The 18,062-nt window shown below is 43.7% G+C and overlaps 1 pseudogene; it reads left to right on the top strand.

The window, feature by feature from the left end:
- LOC106603422 (zinc finger SWIM domain-containing protein 7-like) overlaps positions 1-18,062 on the top strand; it is a 46,625-nt pseudogene that overhangs the window by 2,356 nt on the left and 26,207 nt on the right.

Genomic DNA, 18,062 nt, shown 5'->3' with positions numbered 1-18,062 from the left:
TCCCTGTATGCAGTAGCCCTGTCTGCAGTAGCCCTGTCTGCAGTAACCCTGTATGCAGTAGCCCTGTCTGCAGTAGCCCTGTCTGCAGTAGCCCTGTATGCAGTGGCCCTGTCTGCTGTAGCCCTGTCTGCAGTATCCCTGTATGCAGTAGCCCTGTCTGCAGTAGCCCTGTATGCAGTAACCCTGTATGCAGTAGCCCTGTCTGCAGTAGCCCTGTCTGCAGTAGCCCTGTATGTAGTATCCCTGTCTGCAGTAGCCCTGTCTGCAGTAGCCCTGTATGCAGTGGCCCTGTCTGCTGTAGCCCTGTCTGCAGTATCCCTGTATGCAGTAGCCCTGTCTGCAGTAGCCCTGTATGCAGTAACCCTGTATGCAGTAGCCCTGTCTGCAGTAGCCCTGTCTGCAGTAGCCCTGTATGTAGTATCCCTGTCTGCAGTAGCCCTGTCTGCAGTAGCCCTGTATGCAGTGGGCCTGTCTGCAGTGGCCCTGTCTGCAGTAGCCCTGTATGCAGTAGCCCTGTCTGCAGTAGCCCTGTATGCAGTAACCCTGTATGCAGTAGCCCTGTATGCAGTAGCCCTGTCCTCCACTGATTTGAGCGTAAGTTTTTCACTATTATACAGTGGCCATATCAGACCTACAAGTCATATTATACCGGCTTGCAAAGTGATATTTAATTCCTATTGGAATCCAACAATACTGGTGATATTTAAGTCATTTAGCAAGGAACTTTTATTTACCCCAAATCTGCATTCAGAATGACTGTCAAGGTTAGAAAGACAAATATATAAAGAGACTAACAAACCATTTAAACCGGAACAACCATTTCAGTAACGGGTTCAATAAATCCAACTAACAGATTCCATTAGTTTAGAAACATGTATGTTATATATCTTTGTGCATAACATTTATTAATCAATCAATGCCAAAACACAACAAACAAAAAATACATTGAAAATATATAAAATCTAACTGCAATAGAGCATGCTGGGAAATGTGATAATGATGGCTGTGGTTTTGCCAGTCTAGCTTGACCAGCTAGACCAGGGGTATTCAACTCTTAAACAACAAGGTCAGGAGCCTACTGGTTTTCTGTTCTACCTGAAGATTAATTGCACCCACCTGGTGTCCCAGGTCTAAGTCCCTGATTAGAGTGGAACAATGAAAAAACGAAGTGGAACTAGCTTTGAGGTCCAGAGTTGAGTTTGAGGGAGCTAGACTATGTAGGACCAGCATAGACCAGTATAGACCAGCTTGGTCACCAGCATCACCAGCATACCCTACTATTATTAGCTGCTCACCAGCATCACCAGCATACAAGCATGAGCTGGTCACCAGCATCACCAGCTTGACTAGCTGGTCAGCCAGCTTAACCAGCTAGCTAGACCATGCTGGTCAGACCAGCATAGAAAAGCATGGATCAGCATAAAACAGCATGGACCAGTTTGAAAATGTAGGCTGGTCTATGCTGTTTTTTTTAAAAGGAGGTTAGTTCTCATATAATTCTCCATATAGCAAGATGTGTTATTTAGGAAATGTTTTACTAACATACAATGTGTCTGCAGGCCTCAGTGTCAAGGATGGATGTAGATCAGGGGTATTCAACTACATTTACATTTACATTTACGTCATTTAGCAGACGCTCTTATCCAGAGCGACTTACAAATTGGTGCATTCACCTTAAGATATCCAGTGGAACAACCACTTTTCAATTGTACAGCTATATCTTTTTTTGGGGGGAGGGTAGGGGGGGGGGGGGGGGTAGAAGGATTACTTAATCCTATCCCAGGTATTCCTTAAAGAGGTGGGGTTTCAGGTGTCTCCGGAAGGTGGTGATTGACTCCGCTGTCCTGGCGTCGTGAGGGAGCTTGTTCCACCATTGGGGTGCCAGAGCAGCGAACAGTTTTGACTGGGCTGAGCAGGAACTGTGCTTCCGCAGAGGTAGGGAGGTGAACAGGCCAGAGGTGGATGAACGCAGTGCCCTTCTTTGGGTGTAGGGACTGATCAGAGCCTGAAGGTACGGAGGTGCCATTCCCCTCACAGCTCTGTTGGCAAGCACCATGGTCTTGTAGCAGATGCGAGCTTCAACTGGAAGCCAGTGGAGTGTGTGGAGGAGCGGGTGACGTGAGAGAACTTGGGAAGGTTGAACACCAGACGGGCTGCGGCGTTCTGGATGAGTTGTAGGGGTTTAATGGCACAGGCAGGGAGCCCCGCCAACAGTGAGTTGCAGTAATCCAGACAGGAGATGACAAGTGCCTGGATTAGGACCTGCGCCGCTTCCTGTGTGAGGCAGGGTCGTACTCTGCGAATGTTGTAGAACATGAACCTACTGGATCGGGTCACCACCTTGATGTTAGCGTGTTGTCCAGGGTGTTGTCCAGGGTCACGCCAAGGCTCTTAGCACTCTGGGAGGAGGACACAATGGAGTTGTCAACCGTGATGGCGAGATCATGGAACGGGCAGTCCTTCCCCGGGAGGAAGAGCAGCTCCGTCTTGCCGAGGTTCAGCTTGAGGTGGTGATCCGTCATCCACACTGATATGTCTGCCAGACATGCAGAGATGCGGTTCGCCACCTGGTTATCAGAAGGGGGAAAGGAGAAGATTAATTGTGTGTCGTCTGCGTAGCAATGATAGGAGAGACCATGTGAGGATATGACAGAGCCAAGTGACTTGGTGTATAGCGAGAATAGGAGAGGGCATAGAACTGAGCCCTGGGGGACACCAGTGGTGAGAGCACGTGGTGCGGAGACCGATTCTCGCCATGCCACCTGGTAGGAGCGACCTGTCAGGTAGGACGCAATCCAAGAGTGAGCCGCGCCGGAGATGCCCAACTCGGAGAGGAGGATCTGATGGTTCATAGTATCAAAGGCAGCAGATAGGTCTAGAAGGATGAGAGCAGAGGCGAGAGAGTTAGCTTTAGCAGTGCGGAGAGCCTCCGTGACACAGAGAAGAGCAGTCTCAGTTGAATGACCAGTCTTGAAACCTGACTGATTTGGATCAAGAAGGTCATTCTGAGAGAGATAGCAAGAGAGCTGGTCAAGGACGGCACACTCAAGAGTTTTGGAGAGGAAAGAAAGAAGGGATACTGGTCTGTAGTTGTTGACATCGGAGGGATCGAGTGTAGGTTTTTTGAGAAGGGATGCAACTCTCGCTCTCTTGAAGACGGAAGGGACGTAGCCAGCGGTCAAGGATGTGTTGATGAGCGAGGTGAGGTAAGGGAGGTAAGGGAGTGGGTCTCCGGAAATGGTCTGGAGAAGAGAGGAGGGGACAGGGTCAAGCGGGCAGGTTGTTGGGCGGCCGGCCGTCACAAGTCGCAATATTTCATCTGGAGAGAGAGGGGAGAAAGAGGTCAAAGCATAGGCTAGGGCAATGTGAGCAGGACCAGCGGTGTCGTTTGACTTAACAAACGAGGATCGGATGACGTCAACCTTCTTTTCAAAATGGTTGACAAAGTCGTCTGCAGAGAGGGGGGGGGGGGGGGGATTCAGGAGGGAGGAGAAGGTGGCAAAGAGCTTCCTAGGGTTAGAGGCAGATGCTTGGAATTTAGAGTGGTAGAAAGTGGCTTTAGCAGCAGAAACAGAGGAAGAAAATGTGGAGAGGAGGGAGTGAAAAGATGCCAGGTCCGCAGGGAGGCTAGTTTTTCTCCATTTCCGCTCGGCTGCCCGGAGCCCTGTTCTGTGAGCTCGCAATGAGTCGTCAAGCCACGGAGCAGGAGGGGAGGACCGAGCCGGCCGGGAGGATAGGGGACATAGAGAGTCAAAGGATGCAGAAAGGGAGGAGAGGAGGGTTGAGGAGGCAGAATCAGGAGATTGGTTGGAGAAGGGACTTTTCAAGGCGTCAAGCTCATTGATGAACTCTCCAAGGGAACCTGGAGGGCGATAAATGATAAGGATGTTAAGCTTGAATGGGCTAGTGATTGTGACAGCATGGAATTCAAAGGAGGAGATAGACAGATGGGTCAGGGGAGAAAGAGAGAATGTCCACTTGGGAGAGATGAGGATTCCAGTCCCGCCACCCCGCTGACCAGATGCTCTCGGGGTATGCGAGAACACGTGGTCAGACGAGGAGAGAGCAGTAGGAGTAGCAGTGTTTTCTGGGGTAATCCATGTTTCCGTCAGCGCCAAGAAGTCGAGGGACTGGAGGGTAGCATAGGCTGAGATGAACTCTGCCTTGTTGGCCGCAGACCGGCAGTTCCAGAGGCTGCCGGAGACCTGGAACTCCACGTGGGTCGTGGGCGCTGGGACCACCAGGTTAGAGTGGCAGCGGCCATGCGGTGTGAAGCGTTTGTGTGGCCTGTGCAGAGAGGAGAGAACAGGGATAGATAGACACATAGTTGACAGGCTACAGGAGAGGCTACGCTAATGCAAAGGAGATTGGAATGAAAATTAACTAAACAACTGGGGAAGCGAGAGAGCAGGGCCTCCCTCACTAACCATTCGCTGAAACACTCAAATATAACTATTCCAACTTCCACTTAGAAATTATAATTGATGTAAACTACAGTGGTTCAATGTTTCCAGGAATAGGCTCAAACTTAGTTTATTCAGCTAGATAACTTGGTACAGTATTCTTCCATGAAACCCACCCAGTGCACCGTGTCTTATGACGCCGTAGCTAACTAGCATGCTAGCATCCAATAACACACGGTTAGCAACAATACTTGGTTACAACAAACTACCAATGGATCATTCGTGTCCGTGTCTAGTTCCTTTCATAACGCAGAAGTAATTAAACGTTGGCTAGCTAACACAAAGTCAGTCCTGCTAGCTACACAAGTGGACTACACAACTCGAAAGCTTACGTTGCAAAAATCTTATTGACTAAAAATGATACAGTACTGCTAGCTGGTAGCTGGTAGAGTTGGCTAGCTAGCAGTGGCTGCGTTTACCTTTATCTTTGATACAAAGACAACTATGTAGCTAGCTAACATTACACTAACTACTATTTGGGAAGGCCACACACATTTCCTTCACAAACCTCTTGTTAGTAGAAAGAAATTGTTTCAGTTGGTAAGCTAATTTCCTGCAGTTCAACACATTTTGCCATGGGGCGGAGATACATTTTTACAGTTTTAAAGCTAATTTCCTGTAATTCTACTCATTTTGGCATGTCTTATGTGTGTTCATATGATACCTGAGTGACTCAACAAAATCAATGGGGGTCGAGGTCCCGGGTCACGTAATCCGGCCATGATAACTACAAGATTTAGATAGCTGGTTAGCCTAATTTATCTAGAAAACATGGGCTAGTTGGTCAACTGGACATTTTCGTCAGGTTGTAAATAGCTCTCTAAGACCTGTCAGTGAATGACTTAACAAGAGGAAAACTGCCCTTGCACTACCACATGTCAAAATTGCACCTTGTGCATTCTACTAGTACAACTCTCAACAGCATTAAATTAAAAGCCTGACTGAGTTCTTAAAAATAAAAACAATGAAGTTGGGACTCGCGGTCCTTATTGACCCCATTCTGTGTCCGGATCCGGACTACGCTCTGCCTGTTGAGTATGGCTGATGTAGATTATCTGATTGAAGAAAAGTGGGGAAAATGGCTGACATGGAGAACTTTCTGTCTCTTATTTCTTGTAGGCCTACAGAGTATATATTTTAAACACTCTCTTTCTCAATTGTTAGAAACTTGGGGAGGATTGAAAATTATTTAATTGTACTTTTCTTTCATTGATTTATACAAAATACTCCATAATATCAACGTGATTTTTTTAATATATGAATTTTGACAAATTAATACAAATTACATAACTAAAATGTAGTCACTGCATGAATACATAATAGGGGTTGACATCATTTTTGAATGACTACCCTGTCCTCTGTCCCTCAAACAAAGGTCTCTCAGTCAAGTGTTGAATTTCAAGCACAGATTCAACTACAAAGACCAGAGAGCTTTTCAAAAGCCTCAAAGAAGGGCAGTGATTGGTAGATGGGTAACAACAATAAAACAGACACTGAATATACTGTATCTTTAAGCATGTTCAAGTTAATAATTATGCTGTGGATCATGTATTAAACCACCCAGACACATCAAAGATGCAGTCGTCCTTTGTAGTGACTCCACAATAATGACCTAAATGACAGAGTGAAAAGAAGAATACAAATATTAAGAATTAAAATATTCCAAAACATGCATATAGGCACTAAAGTATACTGCAAGAAAAAAAAAACACTGCAAAGGAATACACTTTTTGGCCTAAATGCAAAGACTTAATTTTGGGCAAATCCAACACAACACAACACATCGCTGAGTAACTGCCTCCCTATTTTCAAGCATGGTGGTGGCTGCATCATGGTATGGGTATGGTTGACATCGGCAAAGACTGGGTAGTTTTTCAGGATGAAAAGAAACGGGATGGAGCTAAGCACAGGCAATATCCTAAAGGAAAACCTGCTTCAGTCTGCTTTACATCAGACACTGGGAGAGGAATGTACCTTTTAGCAGTACAATAACCTACAACACAAAGCCAAATCTACACTAGAATTGCTTACCAAGAAGACAGGGAATGTTCCTTAGTGGTCAAATAACAGTTTTGATTTAAATCTACTTGAAAATCTATAGCAAGACATAAAAATTGCTGTCTAGCCATGAAAAGAATAATGGGCAAATATTGCACAATACAGGTGTGCAAAGCTCTTATGAGACTTACCCAAGAAGACTCATAGCTGTAATCACTGCCAAAGGTGTTTCTAACATGTGAATCCATATCTAATCAAGGTATATTAGTGTTGTTCATTTCTATTCATCTTTCAAAAATTATAGATTTTTTAAAGAGTATTTTGTGTAGATCGTTGACAAAAAATGTTAATTAAATCAATTTTAATCCTACTTTGTTACACAATAAAATGTGAAGATATCCAGACTTTCTATAGGCACTGAATGAATTACAGGTAACTGCCAAAATAAAGGAAACACTTGAGTAAATGAGGGATACAAAGTACTGTAGCTATTATTATTTTACTATTGGCAAAATATAATGTAAACAACTTAGTACTTTGACCAACATATATCCCAATCCCAGTATGCACTATACGTATTGCGAGCTTCTAATGGATTACAGGTAGACCTCTGATTAATTTTGTATCATACATTTTGTATCTCGTGCTTTAATGTTACGCTTTGCCCATAAACCTTTCTCTGGCACATTTGCAGGTTCTGAGATACCTTTATTTTTACCTGCGGTGGCCGAACAAATCTTCAAAGACATACAGAAGACAGAAGAGAAAACTCTAAGTGAGTTATAGCTTGAAAAAAACCCACTAGTTTACTCATCTGTGAATGTCATGCAAACACATCTCTAGTCGGGTGTGCCAGCCAGCATCGGGTGTGCCAGCCAGCAGATGGCACTGTTGTTATGGCTTTGTTATGACTGACCATTTTGTCTGAGTTTCCTGTTTTTATCACATCTGTTGAGACAACACAGATGTTTGTCTGAAGACAACTCTCATTGGACTGAAGACTGTTCCAGTAATTGTATCAGCCAGCCATATTCTCCCTTCAACATTTTGGACATGGATTTAATTCTAACCGATTTTTTGTCATTTCTCTCTTTCCTTTGCACCACTGAGATTTCCTCTGTGTGTAGATTCTGGGAATTCTCTCTCCTTATTACTCTCGCCCCCTCAGATTATCACTCAGCCTGGCTTAGTCATCACCAGTAGACTATATTTGTATCATAGACCAGACTTTGTATAATGGCCTCTGGATCAAAGAGATCAAAATTAACTCCTCCAGTCCAAACCAAATGTTGAACGTCTTTTAAAACATATTTCAAGAAAAAATGACCAAGTGCTGATTTATAACCTGAATCTTTCCTGTGAATATAGTATACCCTATAGCAGGCTTCCTGAGATTTAAAAATATAAATAATCCTGGCATGCTATTGCACCAGAGGGAGGACTGCAAAAGGCATTGCATGATGTGGGCTAGGGAGAGATAGTAGGCCTAGGCTATTCTATGCCCTTCATGATGTCAGTAGCTACACTCCTCTTCATTGAGGTCAAGCCCTTACTTTCTCCAGAAGCTGTCAGCATACTCCTCTCTTACTGTCTTCATGATAATTAAGGATATAAAAGCAAATTGCGAATTCACTTTTCATTATACTGTCTCTGAGGAATTATTTAACAATAAGGGCTCCCGAGTGGCGCAGCGGTCTAAGACACTGCATCTCAGTGCAAGAGGCGTCACTACAGTACCTGATTCATATCCAGGCTGCATCACATTCGGCTGTGATTGGGTGTCCTGTAGGGCGGCGTCTGGGGCAGGCCATCATTGTAAATAAGAATTTGTTTTTAACTGACCTGCCTAGTTAAATAAAGGTTTCATTTAAAAAAATAAGATCCTATTTTAGGCCTATAGCTTATTTAAAACCAGATAAAGAAATGATTCTAACTCCATCACTGTTTTTGTGTGTTTTCTTTGCAGTTGCTGATGATCTGCTCATTGCGTGAGTGTTACTGTACCTTTCACCTCTATTTGACCTGGGATTCTTCTCATGGTGTTGCACCAGATCCTTTCTCATCATGGACACACCTTGTTTTACCAATAATCACATTTACCATTCCGGACATCTTTTTTGCCAATCCTACACACGTCACATTTAAGGTCACTAAAAATAGTTTGGAACACTCCACGGCAATCAAAATACACCACAACACACTAGTCATAGCTTTTTGTAGGGGTGATCCTTCTAAAAACTCTCACGTCACTGAAACTGAGTGAGTGTGTTTTATTGGGGAAACCGGTGGGAGTGAGTGGCCTTTTGTGGCCTGTGCTTCCCACAGTGAGAGTGAGATGCCGTCACTGCCACCTAAACAGACATAAACCTCCCTTATTGGTTGGCTGGTTAGTGAGGCATTTCCTGATGTAGTGGGTGCTGTGGCCATAGTTGTGGCTGGGTCACATCCTGTCCTGTGTTTTGTTAATCCTGAAGGGTAATTTGCCTGGTTTAGCACTTCTCTTCAGTCCTTCATTACCTGAATTTACTTAGCTAATTAGCTGAGTGTGTTAGGAATAATGCCATCAGGCTTACTGTCTCAGTCGCTCTCTTACTCAGGTGTTTGTTTAAATGAAAGTATTTTCTCCATTAAAAGAGCTAGCCTTAATATGGGTCCCTTTCCCTGCCTGTCCCCTGTCCCTGTCTCTCTCCCAGGATAAGGTTTGTGTTTGGCTCCTGTGCCCTGCAGGCCCTGGACCTGGTGGACCAGCGCTCTGTCACCTGTGTCTCATCCTCCAGTGGACGGACAGCATATCAGGTGAACATCTGCTACCCACTTTGTAATAGGGTTTAACACTGGTGACCGGTATCCCGAGATATCCCGACGGGTACCGTGGACTTACAGTCAGCTCCAAAAGGATTAGCACCCTTGATAAAGACGAACATAAAAGACTGTATAAAAAAAATAATACGAACACAGCTATATTGTATGCAGAAAAATAGAAAATTATATTATTTTATACCGATACAGTTGCTCAGAGAAAGACATTTTGTTGAACAAGTACAAAATTATTGTCTTCCATAAGGATTCTTATAAATAAAATTGCATTTATAAATTCATCTAATTTTAAGAACCTGTATTGTGGCCTTCCATTGCGTCCTGTGTCACTGATGTATAAAAATGAGGTAACACGTATGTAAAATACATTTTTAATTTATCCCCATGGGGAAAGGCAAAGAACTCACAAATAGAAATAGACAAATGGTTGTTGACCTTAAATCAGGCAATGTGTACAAAACAATAGCTAAAAAAGTAAATATACACAGCCTAGATGTGTGTTGGGTCATTGTCCTGTTGAAAAACAAATGATAGTCCCACTAAGCGCAACCCAGATGGGATGGTGTATCGCTGCAGAATGCTGTGGTAGCCATGCTGGTAAAGTGTGCCTTGAATTCTAAATAAATTACCGACAGTGTCACCAGCAAAACACCCCCACACCATCACACCTCCTCCTCCATGCTTCACTTTAGTAGTGGTTTCTTTGCAGCAATTCAACCATGATGGCCTGATTCACGTAGTCTCCTCTGAACAGTTGATGTTGAGATGTGTCTGTTACTTGAACTCTGTGAAGCATTTATTTGGGCTGCAATTTCTGAGGTGCAGTTAACTCTAATGAACTTATCCTCTGCAGCAGAGGCACCTGGGTCTTCCATTCCTGTGGCGGTCCTCATGAGAGCCAGTTTCATCATAGTGCTTGATGGTTTTTGCGACTGCACTTGAAGAAACTTTCAAAGTTCTTGAAATTTTCCGGATTGACTGACCTTCATGTCTTAAAGTAATGATGGACTGTCGTTAGACTTCTCTTTGCTTATTTGATCTGTTCTTGCCATAATATGGACTTGGGTTTTACCAAATAGGACTATCTTCTGTATACCAACCCTACCTTGTCACAACACAACTGATTGGCTCACACACATTAAGAAGCAAAGAAATTCCCCAAATTAACTTTTAATAAGGCACACAATTCAAGCTTCTACTTTTAAAAATTCACCTTTCCAGAAACAAGTCTCTCACAGTTGCCGCTTGCTATAGACCTCTCTCTGCCCCCAGCTGTGCCCTCGATACCATATGTGAATTGATTGCCCCCCACCTATCTTCTGAGCTCATGCTACTAAGTGACCTAAACTGGGACATGCTTAACACCCCGGCCATCCTACAATCTAAGCTTGATGCCCTCAATCTCACACAAATTATCAATGAACCTACCAGGTACAACCCCAAATCCGTAAACACGGGCACCCTCATAGATGTCATCCTAACTAACTCGCCCTCCAAATACACCTCTGCTGTTTTCAATCAAGATCTCAGCGATCACTGCCTCATTGCCTGCATCCGTAATGGTTCTGCGACCAAACGACCACCCCTCATCACTGTCAAACGCTCCCTAAAACACTTCTGCGAGCAGGCCTTTCTAATCGACCTGGCCGGGGTATCCTGGAATGACATTGACCTCATCCCGTCAGTAGATGATGCCTGGCTATTCTTTAAAAATGTAGAAAATAGTACAATTCAAAGAAAACCCTTGAATGAGTAGGTGTGTCCAAACTTTTGACTGGTACTGTGTGTGATCGTATACAAATGTAAGCAAGGTTTGGAAGGATTATGTTTTAGTCAAATATATCTGGTCTACAAATTATTTGTAATTATGTTCTGGCCTCCTGACCATCCGCTCAAGAAAAAACCATCCCATGGCTAGTTGATGATCCCTGGTCTAGAGCTTGGCATTGACACTTGGATTGGAATCAGGTGCTATGGTGATATAAGACACAAATATAAGTATTTGACCACACACACCAGCGGTGGGTTTGGCATCAAAGATGGATGCATGTGCAGAAATGATCCTCATACCTACTGTAAAATATGGTGATGGGTATTTGATGTTATGGGGTTGTTTTGCTTCCACTAGTCCTGAGGCCCTTGCTAAGGTCAATGGCATCATGAACTCTATCAAGTACAAGGACATTTTAACCAAAACCTGGTTACCTGGAGGCTGAAACTTGGCTACAAGTCAATCTTCCAGCAAGACAATGAACTCAAGCACACATCAAAGTCCACAAATAAATGGTTAATTGACCACAAAATCAACATTTTACAATGGCCATCTCAGTCTCCAGACTTGAACCCCATTGACAACCTGTGGTTTGAATTGAAGAGGACAGTCCATAAGCGCAGACCGAAGGATATCAAGAATCTGGAAAGATTCTATATGGAGGAATGATTCCAATGTGTTCTCCAATCTCATAAAATATTATAGAAAAAGGCTCAGTGCCGTTGGCTTCATTCATAAATTAGGCCAGTCGTCCCAATGCTAGCAGCATACTATTTGGCTACTCAGCGTAAAGTCTCCAATAGAAAACATCACTTACATGGCGTCTATAAATTGAGTTGCTGACTATCATGTGTAAGCCTAGCCTACATGAAACCTCTAGGCTACAAGGTATAATTTTCCTCCTTAACTAGCTTCAATGGCGAGAAGGTGGAAAAGAACGGGGGAAAAATGCATACTTTCTTTATGGAACAACACCATTTCCCTCCACCATTTTTGTATTTTCTGACATTTTAGGATGTTGCACACCACGTTCAGCCAAGGATGTGCAACATCCTAAATTGTCCGAAAATGAAAGGAAAATTAACAGCTAGGTCTTGAAAATGTTGACCATCTTTGAGCAGCTTTTATCTTCCCAACACTTTACATCAATGCCAGGACTCCCACATAAGGACTATGCTTTATTACTGCTGTGTTTATTCTCATGGAAAACCACCTAATCCATAACCATTCCCTACAGTACCAGTCCCAGACTCCCTGTAGGTCATGTTGTCTTGGCTGATAGCAGGGCCTGTCCAGTACAGTCTGTGTAGTTCAGTTGTGGTCATTGTGACTTAAGTTTCCTGTAAATGCCTACGACTGCTTTTATATAATGGGACAGAAAAAACACAATGAGGCTAAATACAGACAGTGGTTTCTGTTACTTTAGGAGAAATTGTTTTATCCCCTTTCCCTCAAGGTTTTGGTGACCTCTGTGGTCAAATGATGTGATGTTTATTCGAAATGATTAAGCTATAATATGATGTGGTTCCGGGCACAAATTTAGTTCAACATTTCAATAGAAATGTAACTATTTTTAATGATGTGATTAAAACATATGAGAGTGAAAAGAAAGCACAAATCCTATCACGCAGACAAAGTGTCGGAATGCCTAAAAAGAAACAAGAAGATAAGTCTTCCAATCACACCATTTACAACATATAGTCAGGTCCAAAATGATTTGATTCCTTGATAAAGATGAGCCAAAAGACTGTATAAAATAAATAATACAAATACTGAGCTATGTTGTATTCCCCCCCAAAATGTAAAAATAATATTATTTTACAACAATATTATTTCTCAGAATCTCAAAAGTATAGGGGTCAGATTATTGTATCCCCTATTTTCATTACTTTTTCCTTACTTAAGACACATTCTAAAATGTTTTATGAGATTGGAGAACACATTGGGAGAGTTCTCAGAACATTCATCTGTACAGAATCTTTCCAGATCCTTGATATCCTTCATGTGCGCTTATAGACTGCCCTCTTCAATTCAAACCACCAGTGGAAGCAAAATAGCCCCATAACATCAAAGATCCACCACCATGTTTTACAGTAAGGATGAGGTATTTTCTGCATATGCGTTGTTGTTTCGAAGGCCAAACCCACCACTGGTGTGCTTGGCCAAAGACCTCTATTTTCGTGTCATATGACCATAAGCACCGGTTCAATCCAAGTGCCATTGTAGGCAGATCTATGGTCAGATGTTAAGGGGCTATTTTGCTTCTACTGGTTGAACCCCATTGAAAACCTGTGGTTTGAATTGAAGAGGGCAGTCCGTAAGCGAAGACGAAGGATATCAAGGATCTGGAAAGATTCTGCACAGCATCAGTGAGCTGTGCTCTCATTCAATATATTTGGAGTAACTCATTACCGTGGCTTTGTTGTTATTTAAAAACATAAACCCCCAAAATCATGTCATTTCTCTTAGATAACTTTTCTCCTCCTGTCTTTTCCTTTTTGACCACTAATCTTTTGGGAGGATGTGATATGAGAGCAAATGTCACCTAGCTATTGTTTTCAATCTACCCCTCCCCTGGACCTTTCTGTCCACAGAGAAAAGGAGGTAATTCAGAAGTATTGGGACACATCCCGAAGGAGGAAGTGCGTAAATGTGTGGGTGTTTGCGTTTGGGATAACCTGGTCTTCATTTAGGTTAGGGTGCCTTGTTTTGTGGTCGGAGGGGGAGGGTACACCATATTTGGGCAGTTGAGATTCAAGGTTTCCTCTGATTCAGTATTGGAAGACCTTTTGTTTCTCTCCTCCCCTGAATTCTTAGCCAGGAGGAAATACTTTGTCCTTCTCTGAATTTAATTGAACTTTGGTCTCCAGGGGATTTTAATCAACATGTCAATTACATTATAATGGTCAATACAACAATGCAACCTGGGGCAACTGTCCAAGTGGCACAACGTTGAATGTCATGGTGTTGTTCATGGTGGTGGAGGATTGCCACAGCACCTGCATCCTATTTTTCTTCCATTTGGCAACCCTCCAAATGAAAACCAGGGCTATTGACAATGCATATTGTTTTATTTTAAAAAAGTGTGTGTTTTATGTTCTCTCTTTAAAATGCCTTACTGCAGAATCCCTAGACAGACAGAAGCCTACAGCCCAGTGTCTGTATTACCATGTCTGTCACACCCTGATCTGTTTCACCTGCCTTTGTGCTTGTCTCCACCCCCCTCCAGGTGTTGCCAATCTTTCCATTATCCCGTGTATTTATACCTGTGTTCTCTGTTTGTCTGTTGTCAGTTCATATTGTCTTGTCAGGCATTTCCTGCGGTCTTTCCTGCGGCTCTTTCCTGCGTCCTGCGGTCTTTCCTGCGGTCTTGTTTCTTTAGTTCTGTTTCCTAGTTTTTCCCGGTTCTGACCATTCTGCCTGCCCTGACCCTGAGCCTGTCTGCCGTCCTGTACCTGCCTGACTCTGACCTGATTACGAACCTCTGCCTGCCCTGACCCTGAGCCTGCCTGACTTCCTGTACCCTTTGCCTGCCCAGTGTTTCTAATAAATCATCTGAGAACTGTTCTATCCGCCTCCTGTGTCTGCATCTGGGTCATATCCTAAGTCGTGATATTGTCAGCCCTGGCTAAAGGCTCCTATAGTTCTAGTGTGGGATACTAACTGATAGTAGCCATGTTGCTTCTCTCATGAGTTTGTTTTACATAAACAAGAGGTTGATAAATGGGACTCCTGCTTTCCCTTCTCCTCTTCTTCTCTTCTGCTATCACTTCTCATTTCCCAGTGTTCAGTTACACAGATGGTAGTTAGTTATGCTTGCCAAGATATCTTGTAGTAGTGGTCTAGAGTTTTATCTATAATTGTAAATCATTGGTAAAAACCTGCCCTACTCTCTGTGTTCCACGCTCATAACCAGGATGTAACCCATGGAGTTACAGATAATTATCTCTAACTGATTGTTCTGTATCATGACTACAAATATCACCTTTCTGCCTGTGAAGGACACAATACGCTCCTCACCCCAGTACCCGAGGACACATGATGAATGAATCTGTTTGATTGATTGCACATTGCTTCCACAGTGTTGGACTGATTTACAATACACTATTATGACATTTAGCACCACTTATGGAATACATTAATTCAAGAATGCATTTGTGAGACAAGTGTGAGTATTTCTGTCCAAAATCATTGAAAAATAGGCTAGGGGACCTTATGTAGGCTGTTGGGTGGACAGATGTTAGCAGGGGTACTCTGCCCCGTCTTTTACGAAAACATTTTACAGAAGGATTCCAGGAGCATTATTTAGGGTAAATCTGTCAGCAGCATCATGTAGGTGTCTGGCCACTGTCATCTCACCAACCCACGCGTCTGACTCTGTCCAGCAGCTCAATGCTTTTATGAGGTCAGAAACTTTAGTGTCTGAAACCATGACACAGCTACTTGGACGTCACTTCTGAGGAGAAGCTTGCAATAACACCTACTCAGTCGGAGGAGCTTAGCCTAATACTTTAACCCTCTTTTCCTATGTACTTTGTAGCTCTGGGCTAGGGAGAGGAGTCAGTCTGGGACTTGTTGCTCTGGTCTTAGTTTTATTATTGTGTCTGCTGTGAAACTAATGAATAAGCTGGCCTTTTCCCTGCTCATAGCTTGCTACTGTTTGTTTGCTACATTGGCTCATCCATAACTTTTGGTGACCTTTTCCGTGAGAATATGAGGTTGTGCACTGGTTGACAGTTGTGACCCATTGGTTGTGACAGGGCACAGAGAATCAGGGAAACGTTTTTGGCAGAATAGCAACATGCTCTTTTGAAGCAGCTTTTCAAAGGGCATAATTCTTGGAAAGCAATTTTTTTATGCTGTAATTGTTGACATACTGTATCATTAAGTATCCGACCTTGTAGGTATCAGGTATCAAGGTAAGACCCAGATGCAGACTGTCGAAGTAAAAATGTTTATTGTAGCAACAGGGGCAGGCAAAGACAGGTCAAGGCAGGCAGGGGTCGATAATCCAGAGTATGAGCAAAGTGTCAGGACGGCCGGCAGGCTCAGGGTAGGCAGAGGTCGGTAATCCAGAGGGGAGCAGAGGTACCGATCAGCATGCAGGCTCAGGGACAGGCAGAGTGGTCAGGCAGGCGGGGTCAGAGTCAGGACAGGCAAGGGTCAAAACCGGGAGGACAAGAAAAGAGAGACTGGGAAAATGCATGAGCTGAGACACAAACTGCTGGTTGACGCAAACAAACAAGACGAACTGGCAACAGACAAACAGAAACCACAGGTATAAATACACAGGGGATAATGGAATCCCTAAAGATTGGAAAGCTGCCGCAGTCATCCCCCTCTTCAAAGGGGGTGACACTCAAGACCCAAACTGTTATAGACCTATATCCATCCTGCCATGCCTTTCTAAAGTCTTCGAAAGCCAAGTTAATAAACAGATCACTGACCATTTCGAATCCCACCGTACCTTCTCCGCTGTGCAATCCGGTTTCCGAGCTGGTCACGGGTGCACCTCAGCCACGCTCAAGGTACTAAATGATATCATAACCGCCATCGATAAAAGACAGTACTGTGCAGCCGTCTTCATCGACCTGGCCAAGGCTTTCGACTCTGTCAATCACCGTATTCTTATCGGCAGACTCAACAGCCTTGGTTTCTCAAATGATTGCCTCGCCTGGTTCACCAACTACTTCTCAGACAGAGTTCAGTGTGTCAAATTGGAGGGCCTGTTGTCCGGACCTCTGGCAGTCTCTATGGGGATACCACAGGGTTCAATTCTCGGGCCGACTCTTTTCTCTGTATATATCAACGATGTTGCTCTTGCTGCGGGTGATTCCCTGATCTACCTCTACGCAGATGACACCATTCTGTATACATCTGACCCCTCTTTGGACAGTGTGTTAACAAACTTCCAAACGAGCTTCAATGCCATAACACTCCTTCCATGGCCTCCAACTGCTCTTAAACGCTAATAAAATTAAATGCATGCTTTTCAACCATTCCCTGCCCGCACCTGCCTGCCCGACTAGCATCACTACTCTGGACGGTTCTGACATAGAATATGAGGACAACTACAAATACCTAGGTGTCTGGCTAGACTGTAAACTCTCCTTCCAGACTCATATTAAACATCTCCAATCTAAAATTAAATCTAGAATCGGCTTCCTATTCTGCAACACTCATGCCGCCAAACATACACTAGTAAAACTGACTATCCTACCGATCCTCGACTTCGGTGATGTAATTTACAAAATAGCCTCCAACACTCTACTCAGCACACTGGATGCAGTCTATCACAGTGCCATCCGTTTTGTCACCAAAGCCCCATATACCACCCACCACTGTGACCTTTATGCTCTAATCGGCTGGCCCTCGCTCCATATTCGTCGCCAGACCCACTGGCTCCAGGTCATCTATAAGTCTTTGCTAGGTAAAGCTCCGCCTTATCTCAGCTCACTGGTCACGATAACAACACCCACCCGTACCACGCGCTCCAGCAGGTATATCTCACTGGTCATCCCCAAAGCCAACCCCTCCTTTGGCCGCCTTTCCTTCCATTTCTCTGCTGCCAATGACTGGAACGAATTGCAAAAATCGCTGAAGCTGGAGACTTATATTTCCCTCACTAACTTTAAACATCAGCTATCCAAGCAGCTAACCGATCGCTGCAGCTGTACATAGCCCATCTGTAAATAGCCCATCCAATCTACCTACCTCATCCCCATATTGTTTTTATTTACTTTTCTGCTCTTTTGCACACCAGTATTTCTACTTGCACATCATCACCTGCACATGCATCACTCCAGTGTTAATTTGATAAATTATAATTACTTGCTACTATGGCCTATTTATTGCCTTACCTCCTCCCGCCATTTGCACACACTGTATATAGACTTTCTTTTTTTCTATTGTGTTATTGACTGTACTCTTGTTTATTCCATGTGTAACTCTGTGTTGTTGTTTGTGTCGCACTGCTTTGCTTTATCTTGGCCAGGTCGCAGTTGTAAATGAGA

This window comes from Salmo salar, chromosome 04, assembly GCF_965601325.2.
Source record: "Salmo salar chromosome 04, fSalSal1, whole genome shotgun sequence".
Lineage (NCBI taxonomy): Eukaryota > Metazoa > Chordata > Actinopteri > Salmoniformes > Salmonidae > Salmo > Salmo salar.
Note: the sequence above shows the minus strand (reverse complement) of the source record. Positions and strands in the feature narration are given on the sequence as shown.